Consider the following 22,397-nt stretch of genomic DNA (forward strand, 5'->3'; position numbering starts at 1 on the left):
TGTGGTGTTTAATTAACTTTCTGTTCCTGGCTTATTTCACTTAATGTAAAATCCTCCAGTTCCACCTATTTGCTGCAAATGACAGTATTTTATTCTTTTTTATAGCTGAATAGCATTTCACTGTGTATGTTATATGTACTGCATTACCTTTATCCATTCATCTGTTGTTGGACACCTATGTTGATTCCATATCTTGGCTGTTATGAATGGTGTTGTAATAAACATGAGGGTGCAAATGTCTCTACGATATAATGATTTCCTTTTCTTTGGATAAATTCCCAGTAGTGGGATTGCTGGATTATATAATAGCTCTAATTGCAGTTTTTTTGAGGAGCCTCCATACTGTTTTCCATAATGACTGTAGTAGTTTACATTCCCACTGGGGTGAGATGATACCTCATTGTGGCTTAGATTGGGATTTCCCTGATGGTTAGTGATGTTGAGCATTTTTAAGTATATTTGTTGGCCATTTGTACATTTTCCTTTGAGAAACATCTATGCAGATCATTTGTCCATTTTTTTTGTTATTTTGCTTTTGAGATATTTGAGTTCCTTGTATATTCTGGATATTAATATGCTGTCAGATGAGTAGTTTGCTAACATTTTCTCCTATTCTGTTGTCTTTTCACTCTGTTGATTGTTTCCTTTGCTATGCAGAAACTCTTTTAGTTTAATGTAATCTCATTTGTATATTTTGCTTTTGTTGACTGTGCTTTGAGTCTTATCTGTAAAATATTTTCTTAGACCAATGTCCTAAAGCATTTCCCCTATGTCTTTTTTTTCTAGTAGTTTTATCATTTTGGGTCTTACATTTAGGTCTTTGAACCATTTTAAGTTTTTTTTTTAATACGGTGAGAAGTGGAGATCTAGTTTCATTTTTCTGCATATGGATATCCAGTTTTCCCAGCAGCATTTATTGAAGAGACTGTCCTTTTCCCAATGAGTATTTTAGACACCTTTGTCAAAAATCAGCTGGCTGTAGATACATGGATTAATTTCTGAGTTCTGCATTCTGTTGCAATGGTCTATGTGTCTGTTTCTATGCCAGTACCATGCCGTTTTGGTTGCTACAGCCTTGTACTATATTTTGAGGTCTGATAATGTATCTCCAGTCTTGTTCCTTTTGTTCAGGATTGTTTTGGCTATTTTGTGTCTTTTGTGGTTCTATATGCATTTTCAGATTTAAAATAAATTTCTGTGACGAATGTTACTGGTATTTTGATAGGGATTGCATTAAATCTGTAGATTGCTTTGGATAGTGTTGTCATTTTAACAATATTAATTTTTCAATCCATGAGCACGGGATGTTTTTTCATTTGTTTGTATCCTCTTCAATTTCATCAGTGTTTTGTGATTTTCCTTGTAAAGGTCTTTTACCTGTTGGTTAAATTGATTCCTAGGTATTCTAAATTTTTTGTAGCTGTTATAAATGAGATTGCCTTCTTTATTTCTTTTTCAGCTAGTTTGTTGTTTTGTATATAAATGCTGCTGATTTTTAAATATGAATTTTATATCTGCAACTTTACTGAATTTGTTGATCAATTCTGGACTTTGGTGGTAGGGTCTAGGTTTTTCATATATAAGATCATGTTATATGCAAACAGGGACAATTTGATATCCTTTTTTCCAGTTTGGACGTCCTTTCTTTCTTTCTCTTGCCTAATTGTTCTGGGTGGGACTTCCAGTGCCAAGTTGAATAAGAATAGTGAGAGCGAGCATCCTTGTCTTGTTCCAGTTCTTAGAAGGAAAGCTTTCAGCCTTTTACCATTCAGTACTGGAATTGTCATAATGAACTTTATTATTTGTGGTACTTTCCTTCTATAACTAATTTATTACGAGTTTATTATTATAAAGAGATATTGGCCGGGTGCGGCAGCTCACGCCTGTAATCTCAGCACTTTGGGAGGCCGAGGTGGGTGGATCACGAGGTCAGGAATTCAAGACCAGCCTGGCCAACATGATGAACCCCATCTCTACTAAAAATACAAAAATTAGCCGGGCATGGTGGCATGCACCTGTAATCCCAGCTACTCAGGAGGCTGAGGCAGGAGAATTTTTTGAACCCAGGAGGAAGAGGTTGCAGTGAGCCAAGATTGCATCATTGCACTCCAGCCTGGGTGACAAAGCAAGACTCCATCTACAAAAATAAATAAATAAATAAATAAAAAATAAAAAAACAAACAAAAAAACAAACTAAAGAGATACTGAATTTTGTCATGAGCTTTTTCTGCATATATCGAGATGATCATATGGCTTAGCCCTTAATTCTTTTGGTGTGATGTATGATGTTTATTGATTTGCATATGTTGAACCATCCTTGCTTTCCTGGGATAAATCCAAGTTGGTCATGGTGTATTATCTTTTGGATGTATTGTTGGATTTGGTTTGATAGTATTTTGTTGAGGATTTTTGTGTCTATATTTATCAGAGATGTTGGTCTGTAGTTTTTTTTGTTGTTGTTGTTATGTTCTTTTCTAGTTTTGGTATCAGGGTTATATTGTCCTTGTAGAATGAGTTAAGAAAAATTCTTCTACAATTTTTTGGACTAGTTTAAAAATATTTGATATTAATTCTTTTTTAAAGACTTGGCAGAATTCAGTAGTGAAATCACTACTTTTTATTCCTGATTCAATATCAATACTTGCTATTGGTCTGTTCAGGCTTTCTGTTTCTTCTTGGTTCAATCTTCCTAGGTCATATGTGTCCAGGAATTCATCCAATTCCTCTTGGTTTTTGAATTTATTAGTATATCATTCATAGTAGTCTCTTGATACTTTGTATTTCTGTGGTATATGTTGTGATGGCTCCCTTTTCATTTCTAATTTTATTTATTTGAGTGTTCTCTCTTTTTTTCTTAGTCTCCTAATGGTTTGTTGCTTTCATCTTTTCAAAAAAACAGTTTTTTGTTTAACTGATCTTCTATTTTTTTTAGTCTCAATTTTGTTTATTTCCTCTCTTATCTTTATTATTTCCTTTCTTCTAATTTTTGTTTGGTTTGTTCTTGCTTTTTTAGCTCCTTGATGTACATGATTAGATTGTTTTCCTTCTTGTTTGTTTGTTTGTTTGTTTTTGAGACAAGGTCTTGCTCTGTTGCCCTATGTTGCCCAGGGTAGTCTCAAGCTCCTGGGCTCAAGCAATCCTTTCATTCAGCCTCCCAAAGAGCTTGGGTTATAGGCATGAGCCACTGCAGCTGGGCATTAAGTTGTTCATTTGAAATCTTTTTGGTTTTTTGATGTAGGCACTTATTGCTATAAACTTGCCTTATAATACTGCTTTTGATGTATTATGAAATTATGAATCCCATAGATTTTGTTGTTATGTTTCTATTTTTGCTTCAGGGAATTTTAAAATTTCATTCTTAATTTCTTTTTTCACCCATTGGTCATTCAGAACCATGTTATTTAATATTCATGTATATCTGTAGTTTCAAATGTTCCTTTTATTATTGATGTCTAGTTTTATTCTGTTGTGGTCAGGTAAAATACTTGATATAATTTTGATTTTTTTTTTTGAGATGGAGTCTTGCTCTGTCACCCAGGCTAGAGTGCAGTGGCATGATCTTGGCTCACCGCACCCTCTCCCTCCTGGGTTCAAGTGATTCTCCTGCCTCAGCCTCCTGAGCAGCTGGGACTGCAGGCACATGCCACAACACCTGGCTAATTTTTTGTATTTTTAGCAGGGACGGGGTTTCACCATGTTAGCCAGGATGGTCTTGATCTCCTGATCTCATGATCTGCCTGCCTTGGCCTCTGAGAGTGCTGGGATTACAGGCATGAGTCACCGTGCCTGGTCTTGATTTTTTTTAAAAAAATTTGAGACTGCTTTGTGTCCTAATATATGGTTAATTCCTGAGAATGTTCCATATATTGATAAAAAGAATGTTTATCTATAGCTGTTGGGAGAAATGTTCTTTAAATGTCTGTTATGTCCATTTGGTCTATTGTACAGTTTAAATGTTATGTTTCCTTGTTGTTTTTCTGTGTAGAGGATCTGTCTAGTGCTGAGAAAGGGGTGCTAAAGTCTCCAACTATTATTGTATTGGAATTTAATCTCTCCCTTTAGATCTAATAATATTTGCTTTATATGTGTAGGTGCTTTGCTGTTGGGTGCAGATATATCTACAATTTTTATATTCTCTAGCTGAATTGATCCCTTTATTATTATAGAATGTCTTTCCTTGTCTTTTTAAATAGCTTTTAATTTGAAGTCTGTTTTGTCTGATGTAAGCACAGCTACTTCTGCTCACTTTGGTTTCCATTTGCACAGAATATCTTTTTCCATCCCTTCATTTTTAGTCTCTGTGTGTGTCTTTACAAGTTGAGTTTCTCGTAGGCAGCATATATTTGGGTCTCATTTTAAAATCTACTCAACCAGCCTGTATCTTATAAATGGAGAATTTTATTTGTTTATATTTAGGGTTACTATTGATAGGTGAAGAGTTACTCCTATAATTTTATTGACTGTTTTTTGATAGTCTTGTGTGTACTTTGTTCCTTACTTCCTCTCTTATTGTTTATATTTTTGGTTGGGTAATTTTCTGTAATGATAAAGTTTGATTCTTTTTTCTTTTTCTTTTCTGTATTAGGTCTACCAGTGAGTTTTGTATGTTCTCATGTTTTCATGTTGGTGGTTATCATCTTTTCAGTTCCAGATTTAATATTCCCTTGAACTTTTATTTCTAAGGCCAGTCTAGTGGTGATGAATTCCCTTAGTTTTTGCTTGTCTCTGAAATATTTTATTTCTCATTTTTTGAAGGAAAGCTTTGCTGGGTATAATATTCTTGAATTGCAGGTATTTTTGTTTTAGTGCTTTGAATATATCATCCCATTCTCGCCTGGCTTGTAAGGTTTCAGCTGAGAAATTCACACTGTTAGTCTAATTAGGATTCCCTCATATCTGACTTGGCTTTTCTCTTGCTGCTTTTAGAATTCTTTCTTCGTCTTTGATTTTTGACATTTTGACTATAATGTGCCTCAGAAAGGTCTTGTTTCAGTTGAAGGTATTTAGGATTCTTTTAGCTTCTGGACCTGGATATCCATCTCTCTCCCAAGACCTGGGAAGATTTCTGCTATTATTTCCTTTCTTTCTTTCCTTCCTTCCTTCCCTCCTTCCTTCCTTCCCTCACTCCTTCCCTCCTTCTTTCTTTCCTTCCTTCCTCTTTCTTTCTTTCCTTCTTTCCCTCTTTATCTCTTCTTTCTCTCTTTCTTCTTTCTTTTTTTCTTTCTCTTTCCTTCCTTCCTTCCCTCCTTCTCTTTCCTCTTTCTTTCTCTCTTTCTTTCTTTCCTTTTTTCTTTCTTTCTTCCCTCCCTCCCTTCTTTCTTTCTTTCCTTCTTACCTTCTTTCCTTCTCTCTTTCTCTCTCTCTTTCTCTTTCTTTCTTTCTTCCCTCCCTCCCTCCCTCCCTCCCTCCCTCCCTCCTTTCTTTCTTTCTTTCTTTCTTTCTTTCTTTCTTTCTTTCTTTCTTTCTTTCTTTCTTTCTTTCCTTCTTACCTTCTTTCCTTCTCACCTTCTTTCCTTCTCTCTTTCTCTTTCTTTCTTTCTTTCCTTCCTTCGTTCTTTCTTTCCTTTCTTTTCTTTCTTTTTTCTTTCCTCCTTTCTGATTCTTGCTCTGTCACCCACACTGGAGTGCAGGGGGATGATCTTGGCTTACTGCAACCTTTGCCTCCTGGGCTCAAATGATCCTCTCACTTCAGCCCCAAATAGATGGGACTACAGGCATGTGCTGCCACTTCTGGCTAATTTTTGCAATTTCGGAGAGACAGAATTTTGCCATGTTTCCCAGGCTGGTTTCAAACTCCGGGCCTCAATCAATCCACCTGCCTTGACCTCCCAAAGTGCTGGGATTACAGGTGTGAGCCACCACACCTGGTCCTACTATTTCATTAAACATGTTTTCCTCACTTTTTCCCTCTTCTCCTGGAATGCCCATAATATTAATACTAATATTTATTCACTTAATGATGTCTCTTAAATATTGTAGGCTTTCTTCATTCTTTAAAATTTTTTTTTTGGTCTGCTTATGTTATGTCAAAAGATCTATCTTCAAGTTCATAAATTCCTTCTTCTGCTTGGTCCAGTGTGTTGTTTAAGCTCTCAATTGTATTTTTTATTTCATTCATTGAATTCTTCAGCTCAAGGTTTTGTTTGGTTATTTTTTATGATATCTATCTCTGTTGAATTTCTCATTAAAATCACGAATTGTTTTTCTGATTTCATTGAATTGTCTATCTGTATTCTTTTGTATCTCACTGAATTTTCTTAGGATTATTATTTTGAATTCTTTTTCTGGAATTTTATATATTTTCTTATGATTGCATTCTGTTACTGAGTTATTATTTCCCTTTGGAGGTGCCATTTTTCCTTGCTTTTTCACATTTTATGTGTCCCTATGTTGATTTCTATGCATCTGTTAGAAAAGCCACCTGTTCCAATTTTATGGAGCATGTTTTGTAGGGAAATACTTATTTGTATGAATGGGTCTTCAGGTGTCAGTTTGGTGGGGTGCATTGGTCTTTATTCTAGTTGGATGCAGTAGTGTAGTCTTTGTGTAGTTTCCTCAGCTGTAAGTCATACTAGTGGCATTTGGAGTTTCTCAGTGGCCTATACTGAGAGTTTGTGGTGACAGTGGTGTGACTTTGCCAAGGGTGGGCTCACGGGGTTTCTCAGGTTGGGGTTGTGTGCACATGGTGGGCTGGCCAACTTGGAGCCTGGCTTCCTGGGATTAGGGCCATGGGGCTGTTATTCTGGCCAGGAATATGGGCATACGGTTGTTCAGTTGACCTGGAGGCATGCCTGCCAGGAGGGGCCTGCAGGGCTGTTTCTCAGGTCTGGAATGCAGTTGGATGGCTGCTTAGCTGGCCTGGGTGTGTGTCTGCTGAGGGAGGCCCATAGGACTATTTCTCAGGTCCAGGACATAGGCACACAGTTGCTCAGCTGGCCTGGGAGCATTTCTGTAGAGAGTGGCTCATGGGGCTGTTTTGTAGGCCTGGAATATGGGTATGGGGCTCCTTATTTGGGCTGAGGGCATGTCTGCCTGGTCATGGTCCACGGGGCTATTTCTCAGGTCTGGGTTGTGGGCTCTTGGAGGTTTGGTAGGCCTGGGGGTGTGCCCACCAGAGGTGGCCTGTGGGACTGTTTCTTAGGCCCTTATTGGGGGCACAGGGTATATCTGTGGGGTTTAATGGTGCTGTAGAGCTGTTTCTCAGGTCCTGGGCATGGATGTATAACCATTCCACTGGCCTGGGGTCATGTAAGCTGCTCAGAGACCCAGGGGCCTCTTCTGCTTGGGGGAGGGTGTGCAGCAGTTTGGCTGGCTCAGAGGCAGGTTTGCCCTGGGCAGGACTGGCAGTCTGTTCCTCTGGCTGGAAGTGTGGTGTTGGGAGTTGCTTTCCCTGCTGTGCAAAACCAGAGTCACAGCCGGTCTTGGGCCAAAGTTCCATGCAACTGAGGTTGTGGTGTTCAGCCATGTGAGTGGGTTTGGCATAATGAAGATGGAGCCCTAGTGCTGGAGAGGTGCAGTCTACCGGCCCCCAGAGCAGGGTGCATTTCAGAGGAGCTCTGGTCTAGGTGCTGTGCTGCAGAAGCTTGGCTCACAGGGGATCAGTGAAGGGTGGGGAATGCACACTTTGTGCTCCTAATCTGGGGCAAAGTGCTATGTGAGCTCCTGGAAGCTCTCCAAACTGGGCTCATTACTTTCAAGGACTGTGGGATTCTCCTGTAGTAAGAACTGTAGATATTTGTGGTGGCAATGGAAGCTGCTGGGCATATTCTGTTTACTTTTTCCCTGGAACAGGAAGGTTTTCTGACTCTAGGCAGATTTGATCCACGGTGGGGAGATGGGGCTTCAGAGGCCAGGTGCCTCCACACTGCCTTTCTGGACTTCCAGCCACCACAGGTGTATCTCCACTCCCCTGCTGTACTCCAGCACTCTCTTATTGACACTCCATTGAAATCTTAATTGTTTATTCATTGCCTTGGGTCTTTCTTGTTGGTAGGACAAATGCCAGGCCTCTCTAGTCAGCCATCTTGCTCCATACTCTTGGGACTTTGGATTGGGTTCTATTTTTATCTTTTAATTCCATTTTTTTCCACAAACCTTTTGAAGTCATCACATACATACAATAAAATGCATCTTTTTTTGGGTGTACAGATCTATGAATATTGACAGATATATTCACGTAGATGTGCACTGCCACCTCATTCAATATATAGAACACTTCCATTACTCCAAAAGGCTTCCTTATGCTCTACTCATCTGACACTAAAGATTCCTGACAATTCCTGACACTAAGGATTAGATTTGCTGTTTCTCGAGTTTTCTTTAAGTACAATCATACGGTACGTATTCTTAAGTAATTCTGTGTCTGGCTTCTTTCTCTCAGCATAATGTTTCTGAGATTCATCTAAATCATGCGTACAATAGTTCTGCATTTTATGCACTTTGCTTTTCACTGTTTCAATTACCTGTAGTCAACCATAGTTTAAAAATACTAAATAAAAAATTTCAGAAATAAACAATTCATAAGTTATTATTATTATATTATTTATTGATAGAGACAGGATCTCACCATGTCACCCAGGCTGGTCTTGAACTCCTGGGCTCAGGTGATTCTCATGCCCCACCCTCCCAATGTGCTGGAATTACAGGCATGAACCACCAGCCAACAATTCATAAGTTGTAAATTGCTCTCTATTCTGAGTAGCATGATGAAATATTGGACTATCTTGGTCCATTCTGCCCAGGATGTATCAGGCTGATGCAAAAATAATTGTGGTTTTTGCCACTAAAAGTAATGGCAAAAACCACAATTACTTTTGCACCAACTTAATAGATTACCCTTTTGTCTAGTGCAGCAGTCCCCAACCTTTTTGGCACCAGGGACTGGTTTCATGGCAGACAATTTTTCCACGGACAGTGTAGGGAGTTGCTTTGGCAATGAAACTGTTCCACCTTAGATCATCAGGCATTAGATTTTCATAAGGTGCACACAACCTGGATCCCTTGCATGCTTAGTTTACAACAGGGTTTGTGCTCCTATGAGAATCTAATGCTGCCGCTGATCTGACAGGAGGCAAAGCTCACGTGGTAATGTTCGCTAGCCCTCTGCTTATCTCCTGCTGTAAGGCCTTGTTCCTAACAAGCCCCAGACGGGTGCTGGTCTGTGGCTCCGGGGCTGGGGACCCCTGGTCCAGTGTACAGTACAATAAGATATTTTGTGATACATATATATATATATGTATATCACATTCACATAACTTTTATTACAGTGTGTTGTTAAAGTTGTTCAATTTTATTATTAATTACTGTTGTTAATCTCTTACTGAGGCTAATTTGTGAATTAAACTTTATCATAGGTATGCAAGTATAGAAAAAACCATAGGCTACATAGGGCGGCACTATCTGTGCTTTCAGCCATCCACTGGAGGTCTTGGAACTTATCCTCTAAGGATAAGAGGGGACTACTGTGTATAATTTGTTTTTGCTGATGAGTTTCCATTGTCTAGATATACCACAATTTGTTTATTAATTTATCTGTTGGTGAACATTTGAGTTGTTTTCAGTTTTGGGCTAATATAGGTAAAGATGCCATGAAAGTTTCCTGTTCACAATCTTATGTGGACATATACTTTGATTTCTCTTAAGTATACATCTAAGAGTGGAATTGCTAGTTCATAGTAGAATAAGTAAAGAAAATGCCAAACTCTTTTACAAAGTGATTTTAAATTTCACAGTCCTATTAGCAATGTATGAGGGCTCTACTTGCTCCATATCCTTACCAATACTTGATATTGTCAGTCTTTTTAGTATTAATCATTCTGCTGCATGTGTTATGGTATCTTCTCATTTGATTTTAACTTGTATTTTCCTGATGACTAATGATGTTGTGTATTTTTCATGTACTTAATGGCAATTTATACAAATCTTTTTTGGTAAAGGGTTTACATTTTTTGTTCATTTTTAATTTTTTTGTCTCTTATTATTGAGTTGTAAGAGTTTTTACTACAGCTGGACACAACCCCTTTTCAAGTATAGGTATTGTGAATGTTTTCCATCACTCTGTGGCTTTCTCTTTCATTTTGTTACTGATATCATTAGAAAAGTGAGAGTTGGCTGGGCATGGTGGCTCACATGGTGGCATGTGCCTGTAGTCTCAGCTACTCAAAAGGCTGAGGTGGGAGGATTGCTTGAGCCCAGGAGTTTGAGGCTGCAGTGAGCTATGATTGTGTCACTGCACTGCACTCTACCCTGGGTGAGAGAGTGAAACTGTGTCCTCTTCAACCACCCCATGCCCCCAAAAAAGCAGGAGTGTTTTTTGATGAAGTCTTGAAGCCCAATTTATCAAAAATTTTTAAATGGTTTACGTCCTATCTAAAAGATTTTTGCCTACTTCAAAATCTTCAATATTTTCTTTGATAAACTTTATAGTGCTAACTTTTACATGTAGGTCTATAATCAATTTCAAGTTAATTTTTTTGTGAATCGTGTGAGGTAAGGATCAACACTCATTTCTGACCCCTATATGATATGCAGTTGTTCCAGCACCACTTATTGAAAAGAAATTACCTTGGCACCTTTGTTAAAAGTCAGTTGACATGTGTGAGAGTGTACATCTGAACTTTCTGTTTCATCTTTTTAACCTTTATGATTCTCCTGATGCCATTGTGATACCACATTGATTACTGTAGCTCCACAGTAAATCTGAGTCCTGAAACCTTTCAATTGTATCCTTTAAAAATTTGTTTTGGTTATTTTATGTCTTTCCCATTTACATGTAAATTCTGGAATATTACACATAGTTATAGTTCATATTTTTAATTTCCTTAAAAAGTTACTCATTATAATATGGCCCAGCAATTCCACTCTTACGTGAAATTTCTCTATAAAAAGTTGTCTGGACCCTTTTCTTACAAAAATTATACAAAAATTCACTCAAAATGAATCGAAGACCTAAGTGTAAGAACCAAAACTCTAAAAACGCTTGAAAAAAACATAAGAGAAAAGCTTCATGATGTTAAATTTGGTAATAATTTCTCAGATATGACCCTAAATGCAGAGGTACCACCACCAACTAATATATAGACAAGTGGCACCACATCAAAACTTCTGTGCATTGAAGGATGCAGTCAACAAAGTGAAAAGGCAACCTACAAACAAGAGAAAATATTTGCAAATCATATATCTGATATCCAGAATGTAAAAAAAAACTTGTACAGCCCAACAGAAAACCAAATGACCCAATTAAAAAATGGGCAAAATACCTGAATGATATCTCTCCAAAGATGATATACAAATGGCTAATAAGCATATGAAAATATATTCAATATCACTAAACATCAGAGAAATATAAATCTAAATCACGATGTGATATTACCTCACACCCATTAGGATAGCTGTTATTTTAAAAAACAGAAATAACAAGCATTGGAGGGGATGTGGAGAAATGGGAACTTTTGTGCACCGTTGGTGGTAGTGTAAAATGGTACAACTGCTATTGAAAACAGTATGATGGTTTCTCAAAAAATTAAAAATAGGACCACCATGACCCACTAAATCCCACTTCTGGGGATATTTCCAAAAGAATTGAAAGCATGTCTTGAATAAATATTTGCATATCCATGGTCACAGCAGTAGTATTCACAACAGCATAGAGGTGGAAGCAAACCAAATATCCATTAATGGATGAATGAATAAAGCAAATGTGGTATATACATACAATGCAATATTATTCAGCCTTAAAAAGGAATAGAGTTCTGACATGTGCTGCAACATGGATAACCCTTGAGGATATTATGCCAAGTGAAATAAGCCAGTCATAAAAAGACAAATAATGTATTGTTCCACTTAAACGAGTAATCTAAAATAGTTATTTTTTTGAGAAATTGCCATACTATTTTTACAGAGTAGCTGTACCATTTTACATTCCCGCCAGTAATACAGAAGCATTCTGATTTTTTCACATCCTCACCAACACTTATTATTTTTAATAACAGTCATCCCAATAGATGTGAAGCAGTATGTCATTATGATTTTGATTTGCATTTTCCTAACGATTAGTGATGTTGAACATCTTTTCATGTGCTCATTGGTCATTTGTGTATTTCCTTTGGAGAAATATCTGCTGAAGTTCTTTGCACTACTCCCCCTTTTTTTTGCAGGAGATTGGAATTTTATTAATACTCAAATCAGTCTCTCTGAGCATTTGGGGAGCAGAGTTTTTAGGGATAACTTGGTGGGTGAGGGGAGGCCAGTGAGCCAGGAGTGCCGATTGGTTGGGGATGAAATCATAGGGAGTTGAAGCTGTCTTCTTGTGCTGAGTCAGTTCCTGGGTAGGGGCCACAAGATCAGATGAATGAGTTTATTGATCTGGGTGGTGTCAACTGATCCATTAAGTGCAGGGTCTGCAAAATATCTCAAGCACTGATGTTAGGAGCAGTTTAGGGAGGGTCAGAATCTTATAGCCCCCAGCTGCATGACTCCTAGACCATAATTTCTAATCTTATGGCTAATGTTAGTCCTACAAAGGCAATGAAGTCTCCAGGCAAGAAGGAGGTCTGCTTTGGGAAAGGGCTGTTACCATCTTGTTTAAACCATAAACTATAAAGTTTCTCCCAAAGTTACTTCAGCCCACGCCTAAGAATGAATGAGGACAGCTTGGAGGTTAGAAGCAAGATGGAGTCAGTTAAGTTAGATCTCTTTCACTGTCTCAGTCAAAATTTTGCAAAGGCAGTTTCAATCCCTCCTTTTGGAGGGATTTAATCTTAAGATGTAGGCTATGAAGATGGGAAAAGGCTGTTGATCTCTCTGGCTTCTTCCTGCTGAGAGGGGACATAGTGGGAATGGGAGTGAACCCCATGGTGAGAAGAGTGGAACCGCTTTGCAATTGTCTGAGTGTACTCATGCAGGCCTGGTTGAGCTTCCAAGGCTTGCATCTTTGCCTGCTTTTTAATCGAGTTCTTTTTTTGGGGGTTGTGGAGTTATAGGTGTTTGTTTTGTGTTCTTTTATGATATAGTCAGTACGGTGGGGCCACAAGAGGAGACAAGAGAGGCTCAGGATAAATCAAAAGTTATTATATTTACAACACCTAGATACAGGAGGATTGGCATAGTACACCATGCAGGGCCACATGGGAAAGACACCAGGGTGATCAGGAGGCAGAAGACAGGCCAAGGGAAAACCATTAGGCCAGAGCCTTTGTTGGGGTTCCCATGGGAAAGACAAAGGTGGGAAGGGTGAACAGTTTAGGATTGGCTAATTTAAACACTTTCAGTGGGCTTTGGGCTCTAGGAGTGGTCCTGGTTGTCTGACACCTGGCCCTGGGATGATTAAGTCAGAGGAATATTGCCTCTTGGGATATACAAGTCTGACAGGGAGGCATGGGTCTAGAATGGTTAGTTTGTGTGTCAAAGGCATCCTGGAACCATTGCTATCTTGAAGAATTGACTAGCTAGAAAATCTCTCTCCAGCTAGAAAGGTGTTTTTTAAAGATGTCAAAACATCATAATATATAGAGAATTAAAAAATATATACATATATACATATACAATACAGAGTTATTTATATGTTCTAGACATTAACACCAGATAGATATACGATTTGCAAATGTTTTCTCTCATTTTATGGGTTGCTTTTTCACACTGTTGATAGTGTCTTTTATGCACAAAAGTTTTTACTTTTGATGAGGTCTAATTTATCTATTTTTTTCTTTTGTGGCCTGTGCTTTGGTCTCATATCCAAGAAATTATTGGCAAATCCAGTCAAAAAGCTTTCTCCTTGTGTTTTCTTCTGGTTTTCTAGTTTTAAGGTTTATATTTAGGTCTTTGATCCATTTTAAGTTAATTTTTGCATATGGTTTTAGGTAAGGGTCCAACCTAATTCCTTTTCATGTGGATGACCAGTTTTTCTAGTACCATTTGTTGAAAAGACTGTCCTTTCTCCATTGTGTGGTGATATGGCTTGGCTGTGTCCCCCCACCCAAATCTCATCTTGTAGTTCCCATAATCCCCACCCGGTGGGAGGTAATTGAATCATGAGGGTGGTTACCCCTATGTTGTTCTGCTGATAGTGAGTCAGTTCTCAGGAGATCTGATGGTTTTATAAGGAGCTTCCCCCACTTCACTCTGCACTTCTCGCTTCTGCTGCCATGTGAAGAAGGACATGTTTGCTTCCCCTTCCGACCTGATTGTAAGTTTCCTGAGGCCTCCCCAGCCCTGTGGAATTGTGAGCCAGTTAAACCTCTCTCCTTGATAAATTACCCAGTCTCAAGTATTTCTTCATAGCAGTGTGAGAATGGACTAATACTTCTGGTCCTGGAACCCTTGTAGAAAAGCATTTAACCATATATGGGAGGGTTTATTTCTGGGATCTCTATTCTATTTCATTGGTCTATATGTCTACCTTTCTGCCAGTAAGATACTTTTTTGGTTATTGTAGCTTTGTAATATGTTTTGAAGTCAGGACGTATGAGGCCTTTTTTTTCAAGATTGTTTGGCCATTTGGGGGTCCTTTAAGATTTTATGTCAAGTTTTTTTTATATTTATGAAAAAATGTCATTGGGATTTTGATAGGGATTGCATTGAATCTGAGGATAGCTTTGGTCAGTCTAGACATTTTAACAAGATTAAATCTTCCAATCATAAATATGGACTTCATTTCTGTTTATTTGTATCTTCTTCAGTTTCTTTTAGTAATATTTTGTAGTTTTTGGTGTACAAGTCTTTGGTCTCCTTGGTTAAATTTATTTCTAAGTATTTTATTATTTTTGATGCTGTTGTAAATGGGATTACTTTCTTAATTTCCTTTTCTGATTGTTCATTGTTAATATGTAGAAATGCAACTAATTGTCGTGTGTTGATTTTGTATCCTGCAACATTGCTGAATTAGTTTGTTTAGTTTATTAGTTTTAACAGTTTAAATTTTTTAAACAATGTATTCTATTTAACCCTCTATATTCAAAATATTTCAATGTGTACTCAAATAAAAATTATTTGTGATTTTTACTTTTGATTTTAGCAATTAGAATCTTCTCTATTTTTTTCTTAGTCAATCTAGATAAAGGTGTGTCAATTTTATTGATTTTTTTTAAGAATCAACTTTTGGTTTTATTGATTTTCTCTATTGTTTTTCTATTCTCTATTTTTACTTATCTCCACTCTAATCTTTATTATTTCCTTCCTTCTGCTAGCTTTGGGTTTAGTTTGTTCTTTTTTTTTTCTAGTTCCTTAAGGTTTAAAATCAGATTGTTGGTTTTAGATATTTCCTTTTTAACATTAGCATTTATAGCTATACATTTCACCCTTAGCACTGCTTTTGCTACATTTCATAAGTTTTGGTATATTGTGTTTTCATTTTCTGTTGTATCAAGATATTTTCTCTTTTTTTGTGTCAAGATATTTTAAAATTTCCCTTCTGATTTTCTCTGTAGCTCATTTATTCTTTAAGAGTGTGTTAATTTCCACATATTTATGAATTTTCCAATTTTCCTTTTGCTATTGATTTGTTTCACTCCATTGTGATCAGAAATGATACTTGGTATGAGTTAAATCTTTTAAAATTTATTAAGACTTTTTTTTTTGCCTAACATGTGGTTTACCCTGGACAATGTTCCATGTACACTTGAGAAAAATGTATATTCTGCTATTGTTGATGGAGTGTTCTGTATATGTCTGTTAGGTCCAATTGGTTTGTAGTGTTGCTCATGTCCTTTATTTGCTTATTGATCTGTCGGTTCTATCCATTTTTGATATAGTATCTCATATATATATATATATATATATATGCACACACACACACCGCCCCATAACACATCAGATGGGGTAATGTGCCAATGTTGTAACAAAGTTTTAGAGAGGCACATCTCATACATGAGTGTGAAAACCCAATCACCATACTTATGAGCTACAAAATGTATAAACACTCCATCAACGACAGCAGAATATACATTTTAATGATAAGTTTTGATTCTTTTTGGTGTATATTCTGTAACTATTTTCTTCATTGTTATCAGGGGGATTACATAAAATATTCTAAATATAAAATAATATATTTTGAATCAATACCAACATAATCTTGATTGCATACAAAAACTAATCTTTACAGCTCGGCCCCACATTTTATTGTCATTTATGTTATAAACTACCCCTTTATATATTGTGTGCCCATCAAAATAGATTTATAATTATTTTTATGCATTTGTATCTTCAATACTGTGGCAAATATGAAGTTCCTGATTCTTAGGTGGATTCTTAAATTATTGATTTTAAACTACAACTTTTCTTCTAAGTACTATTTTAGCTGTATTTCCCAAATATTCATATGTTTGGGTTTCATTTTCATTAAGTTTTAAAGTTTTCTATTTTGTTTTATTTTGTTTTTTAGAGATGAGGTCTTGGCTGTGTTGCCCAGGCTGGAGTGCAGTGGCTCTCCACAAGCACAATCATAATGTACTGCCAGCCTCTAACTCCTGACCTCGAGCAATTCTTCCACGTTGGCCTCCCAAGTAACTGGGAATATAGATACATGCCACTGTGCCCAGCTCTCATTTTCATTAAGTTTAAAATATTTACTTGTTAATATTGCAATTTATTTCTTTACTCATTTATTATTTAGAAATATATTTTTAAATTTTTAAATATTTAAATATATAAAATTTTAAATATTTAAAAATATTTCCAGATATTTTATTGTTATTGATTTCTAATTTAATTCCACTGCAGTCAGAGAACATATTCTGCAAAATTTCAGTTTTTAACATTTATTGGAACTTTTTTTATGACCTAGCATATATTCTGCCTTGTTGAAATTTCCATATGCCCTGAAAGGGAATATGTATTCCACAGTTATTCAGTGGAGCAGTCTATAAATGTCAATTATGTTCAGTTGATTGACTGTGTTAAGTGTTTTGTAGCCTCACTGATTTACTGTCTACTTATTCTTTCAGTTATTGAGACAAGAGTGTTGAAATATCCAGCTATAATTATGAATTATTTTATTTGTTTTTAAAATTATATTAGTAAAGTTTGCTTTGTTTGATATTAACATACCAATTCCAGCTTTATTACTTTTTTTTTTTTTTTGACACAGGGTCTCACTCTGTCACCTAGGCTGGAGTACAGTAGTGCAAACATAGTTCACTGTGCTTTGACCTCCTGGGCTTAAGTAATTTTCCCACCTCAGCCTCCTGAGTAGCTGGGATGACAGGCACACATCAGTGTGCCTGGCTAATTTTTTTTATTTTTTTTTTATAGCAATGAGGTCTCACCATGTTGCTTAGGCTGGCCTCAACCTCCTAGGTTTAAGCAATCCTCCCCCGCTTGGCCTCCCAAAGTGTTAGGATTTCAGGTGTGAGCCACCACACCTGGCCTCCAGCTTTAGTATCTTTAATGTTTGCATCATATATCTTTTTTCTATATTTTTATACTTATTTGTGTTTTAAAATTTAAAGTGAGTTTTTTGAATTCAGTATATAGTTGGGTCATGCTTTAAAAAATCTAGTTTGGTATCTGCCTTTTAATTAAAATATTTAGATCATTTACATTTAATATAATAAATGAAAAAGTTGGATTTAAGTCTGCCATCTTGATTTTTTTATTTAAATTTTTTTATTTTTCTTTTTATTTCTTAGATCTACCTAATTGTCTGACATTTGTTTTCTATTTCCTTCATCTGCTCTTTACTCTTTATCCATCTCCGTTCTTTTGGCCTTTGATATGGTTTGGATGTTGTCCCCTCTAAATCTCATGTTGAATTTTAATCCCCAGTGTTGGAGGTTGGGCCTGGTGAGAGATGTTTCAGTCATAGGGGTGGACACCTCACGGTTTGGTGCTATCCTTGCAATAGTGAGTGAGTTCTTACAAGATATGGTTGCTTAAAAGTGTGTAGCACCTCCCTCCACTCCAATTCTTTCTTGTTCCTGCTCTGGCCATGTGATATGCCCGCTCCTGCTTCACCTTTCACCATAAGTAAAAGCTTCCTGAGGCCTCACCAGAAACTGAGCAGATGCCCAGCACCATGCTTCCTGTACAGCCTACAGAACTATGAGCCAATTAAATCTCTTTTCTTTATAAATTACCCAGTCTTAAGTGTTTCTTTATAGTAATGCAAGAATAGCCAAACAGCCTTCTTTTGGAGTGTTTTTCTATTCCATTTTATCTGCTAATGTCTTATTAACTAAATACCTTTTAAACAGCTTTCTTGTAGTTACTCTAGGGCTTACAATGTATATCAACAGCAGGGCACAGTGGCTCACATCTGTAATCCCAGCACTTTGAGAGGCTGAGATGGGTGGATCACTTGAGGCCAGGAGTTTGAGACCAGCCTGGCCAAAATGGTGAAACACTGTTTCTACTAAAAATAAAAAAAATTAGCTCGGCATGGTGGCGTGTGCCTCTGGTACCAGCTACTTGGGAGGTTGAGGCAGGAGAATCGCTTGAACCCATAAGGCAGAGGCTACAGTGAGCTGAGATCGCACCACTGTACTCCATCCTGGGCAACAGAGTGAGACTCTGTCTCAAAATAAATAAATAAATAAAATATACATCAACATCACAGACTACCTTCAAATATTATATCATTTAATGCACAATATAAGAGTCTTAATAATATACTTCAATCTCTCCCTCTCATACTTTGTGCACATACTTTGTCTTATATGTTACAAATCCCCAAATATATTGTTATAATTTTTGCTTCAGTCAATTATCTGTAATAACACTTACAAGTGAAAAGAAAGTCTTTTATATTTACCCAAATATTTACACCATTTCTAGCACTTTTTATTCTTTTTTTAATATGCAAGCTTTTATTTCAATAATTTTCCACTGCTTGAAGCACTTCCTTTAATATATACATTTTTTGACTTTTAAAAATTTTGTTTTAAGTTCCAGGATACATGTGCAGGAGGTGCAGGTTTGTTACACAGGTAAACATGTGCCATGGCAGTTTGCTGCACCTATCAACCCATCACCTAGGTAATAAGCCCCACATGCATTAGCTATTTATCCTGATGCTCTCTCTCCCCTGACTCTCGATAGGCCCCAGTGTGTGTTGTTCCCCTCCCTGTGCCCATGTGTTCTCATTGTTCAGCTGCCACTTATAAGTGAGAACATGTGGTGTGTGGTTTTCTGTTCCTGTGTTAGTTTCCTGAGGAGAATAGCTTCCAGTTCCATCCATGTCCCTGCAAAGGACATGATCACATTCCTTTTTATGGCTGCATAGTATTCTATGGTGTATATGTACCACATTTTCTTTATCCAGTCTATCATTGATGGGTATTTGGGATGATTTCATGTTTTTGCTATTGTGAATAGTGCTGCAAGGAACATACATGTGCATATATCTTTATAATAGAATGATTTATATATATATATCTTAAATTATACTTTAACTTCTAGGGTACATGTGCACAACATGCAGGTTTGTTACATAGGTATACATGTGCCATGTTGGTTTGCTGCACCCATCAACTCGTCATTTACCCTAGGCATTTCTCCGAATGCTATCCCATCCCCAGCTCCCCACCCACTGACAGGCCCCAGTGTGTGATATTCCCCACCCTGTGTCCTTGTTTTCTCATTGTTCAATTCCCACCTATGAATGAGAACATGTGGTGTTTGGTTTTCTGTCCTTGTGATAGTTTGCTGAGAATGATGGTTTCCAGCTTCATCCATGTCCCTGCAAAAGACATGAACTCATCCTTTTTTATGGCTGCATAGTATTCCATGGTGTATATGTGCCACATTTTATTTTTATTTCTTTATTTTATTATTTTATTTTTTATTTATTACTTTTTTTATTATACTTTAAGTTGTAGGGTACATGTGCACAACGTACAGGTTTGTTTCAAATGTATACAGGTGCCATGTTGGTGTGCTGCACCCATTAACTTGTCATTTATATTAGGTATATCTCTTAATGCTATCCCTCCCCCTTCCCCCTACCCCATGACAGGCCCTGGTGTGTGATGATCCCCACCCTGTGTCCAAGTGCTCTCACTGTTCAATTCCCACCTATGAGTGAGAACATGTGGTGTTGGTTTTCTGTCCTTGTGAAAGTTTGCTCAGAATGATGGTTTCCAGCTTCATCCATGTCCCTACAAAGGACATGAACTCATCTTTTTTATGGATGCATAGTATTCCATCGTGTATATGTGCCACATTTTCTTAATCCAGTCTATCATTGTTGAACATTTGGCTTGGTTCCAAGTCTTTGCTACTGTGAATAGTGCTGCAATAAACATATGTGTGCATGTGTTTTTATAGCAGCATGATTTATAATCCTTTGGATATATACCCAGTAATGGGATGGCTGGGTCAAATGGTATTTCTATTCCTAGATCCTTGAGGAATCGCCACACTGTCTTCCACAATGGTTGAACTAATTTACACTCCCACCAACAGTGTAAAAGCCTTCCTATTTCTCCACATCCTTTCCAGCACCTGTTGTTTCCTGACTTTTTAATGATTGCCATTCTTACTGGTGTGAGATGGTATCTCATTGTGGTTTTGATTTGCATTTCTCTGATGACCAGTGATGATGAGCATTTTTTCAGGTGTCTGTTGGCTGCATAAATGTCTTCTTTTGAGAAGTGTTTGTTCATATCCTTTGCCCACTTTTTGACGGAGTTGTTTGTTTTTTTTCTTGTAAATGTGTTTAAGTTCTTTGTAGATTCTGGATATTAGCCCTTTGTCAGATGGGTAGATTGCAAAATTTTTCTCCCATTCTGTAGGTTGTCTGTTCACTCTGATGGTAGTTTCTTTTGCCGTGCAGAAGCTCTTTAGTTTAATGAGATCCCATTTGTCAATTTTGGCTTTTGTTGCCATTGCTTTTGATGTTTTAGTTATGAAGTCTTTGCCCATGCCTGTCCTGAATGGTATTGCCTAGGTTTCCTTCTAGGGTTTTTATGGTTTTAGGTCTTACATTTAAGTTTTTAATCCATCTTGAATTAATTTTTGTATAAGGTGTAAGGGAGGGATCCAGTTTCAGCTTTGTACATGTGGCTAGCCAGTTTTCCCGACACCATTTATTAAATAGGGAATCCTTTCCCCATTTCTTGCTTTTGTCAGGTTTGTCAAAGATCAGATGGTTGTAGATGCGTGGTGTTATTTCTGAGGCCTCTGTTCTGTTCCATTGGTCTATATATCTGTTTTGGTACCAGTACCATGCTGTTTTGGTTACTGTAGCCTTGTAGTATAGTTTGAAGTCAGGTAGCATGATGCCTCCAGCTTTGTTCTTTTGGCTTAGGATTGTATTGGCTATGCAGGCTCTTTTTGGTTCCATATGAACTTTAAAGTAGTTTTTTCCAATTCTGTGAAGAAAGTCATTGGTAGCTTGATGGGGATGTCATTGAATCTATAAATTACCTTGGGCAGTATGGCCATTTTCATAATATTGATTCTTCCTATCCATGAGCATGGAATGTTCTTCCACTTGTTTGTGTCCTCTTTTATTTTGTTGAGCAGTGGTTGTAGTTCTCCTTGAAGAGGTCCTTCACATAAGTTGGATTCCTAGGTATTTTATTCTCTTTGTAGCAATTGTGAATGGGAGTTCACTCATGATTTGGTTGTCTGTTTGTCTGTTATTGGTGTATAGGAATGCTTGTGACTTTTGCACATTGATTTTGTATCCTGAGGCTTTGCTGAAGTTGCTTATCAGCTTAAGGAGATTTTGGGCTGAGATGATAGGGTTTTCTAAATATACAATCATGTCATCTGCCAACAGCTACAATTTGACACCCTCTTTTCCTAAATGAATACCCTTTATTTCTTTTTCTTGCCTGATTGCCCTGGCCAGAACTTCCAACAGTATGTTGAATAGGAGTGGTGACAGAGGGCATCCTTGTCTTGTGCTGGTTTCAAAGGGAATGCTTCCAGTTTTTGCCCATTCTGTATGATACTGGCTGTGGGTTTGTCATAAATAGCTCTTATTATTTTGAGATACGTTCCATCAATACCTAGTTTATTGAGAGTTTTTAGCATGAAGGGCTGTTGAATTTTGTCGAAGGCCTTTTCTGCGTCTGTTGAGATAATCATGTGGTTTTTGTCTTTGGTTCTGTTTTGCGATGGATTACATTTGTTGATTTGAGTGTGTTGAACCAGCCTTGCATCCCAGGGTGAAGCCCACTTGATCATGGTGGATAAGCTTTTTGACGTGCTGCTGGATTCGGTTTGTCAGTATTTTATTGAGGATTTTCGCATCAATGTTCATCAGGGATATTGGTCTAAAATTCTCTTTTTTTGTTGTGTCTCTGCCAGGCTTTGGTATGAGGATGATGCTGGCCTCATAAAATCAGTTAGGGAGGATTCCCTCTTTTTCTATTGATTGGAATAGTTCCTGAAGGAATGGTACCAGCTCCTCTTTGTACCTCTGGTAGAATTTGGCTGTGAATCTGTCTGGTCCTGAA

General features: G+C 37.2%; 1 long non-coding RNA gene and 1 other non-coding gene across 2 annotated transcripts in view; one reads left to right on the plus strand and one right to left on the minus strand.

Moving 5' to 3' along the window:
• LOC107968840 (uncharacterized) overlaps positions 1-22,397 on the plus strand; it is a 126,464-nt gene that overhangs the window by 20,741 nt on the left and 83,326 nt on the right. The gene's annotated exons all lie outside the window — the stretch shown is intronic.
• On the minus strand, positions 15,803-15,908 carry LOC112205963 (small nucleolar RNA U13). Its single transcript, XR_002940095.1, has one exon. It is a non-coding gene; the product is annotated as a small nucleolar RNA U13 (small nucleolar RNA).

This window comes from Pan troglodytes, chromosome 18, assembly GCF_028858775.2.
Source record: "Pan troglodytes isolate AG18354 chromosome 18, NHGRI_mPanTro3-v2.0_pri, whole genome shotgun sequence".
Classification (NCBI taxonomy): Eukaryota; Metazoa; Chordata; class Mammalia; order Primates; family Hominidae; genus Pan; species Pan troglodytes.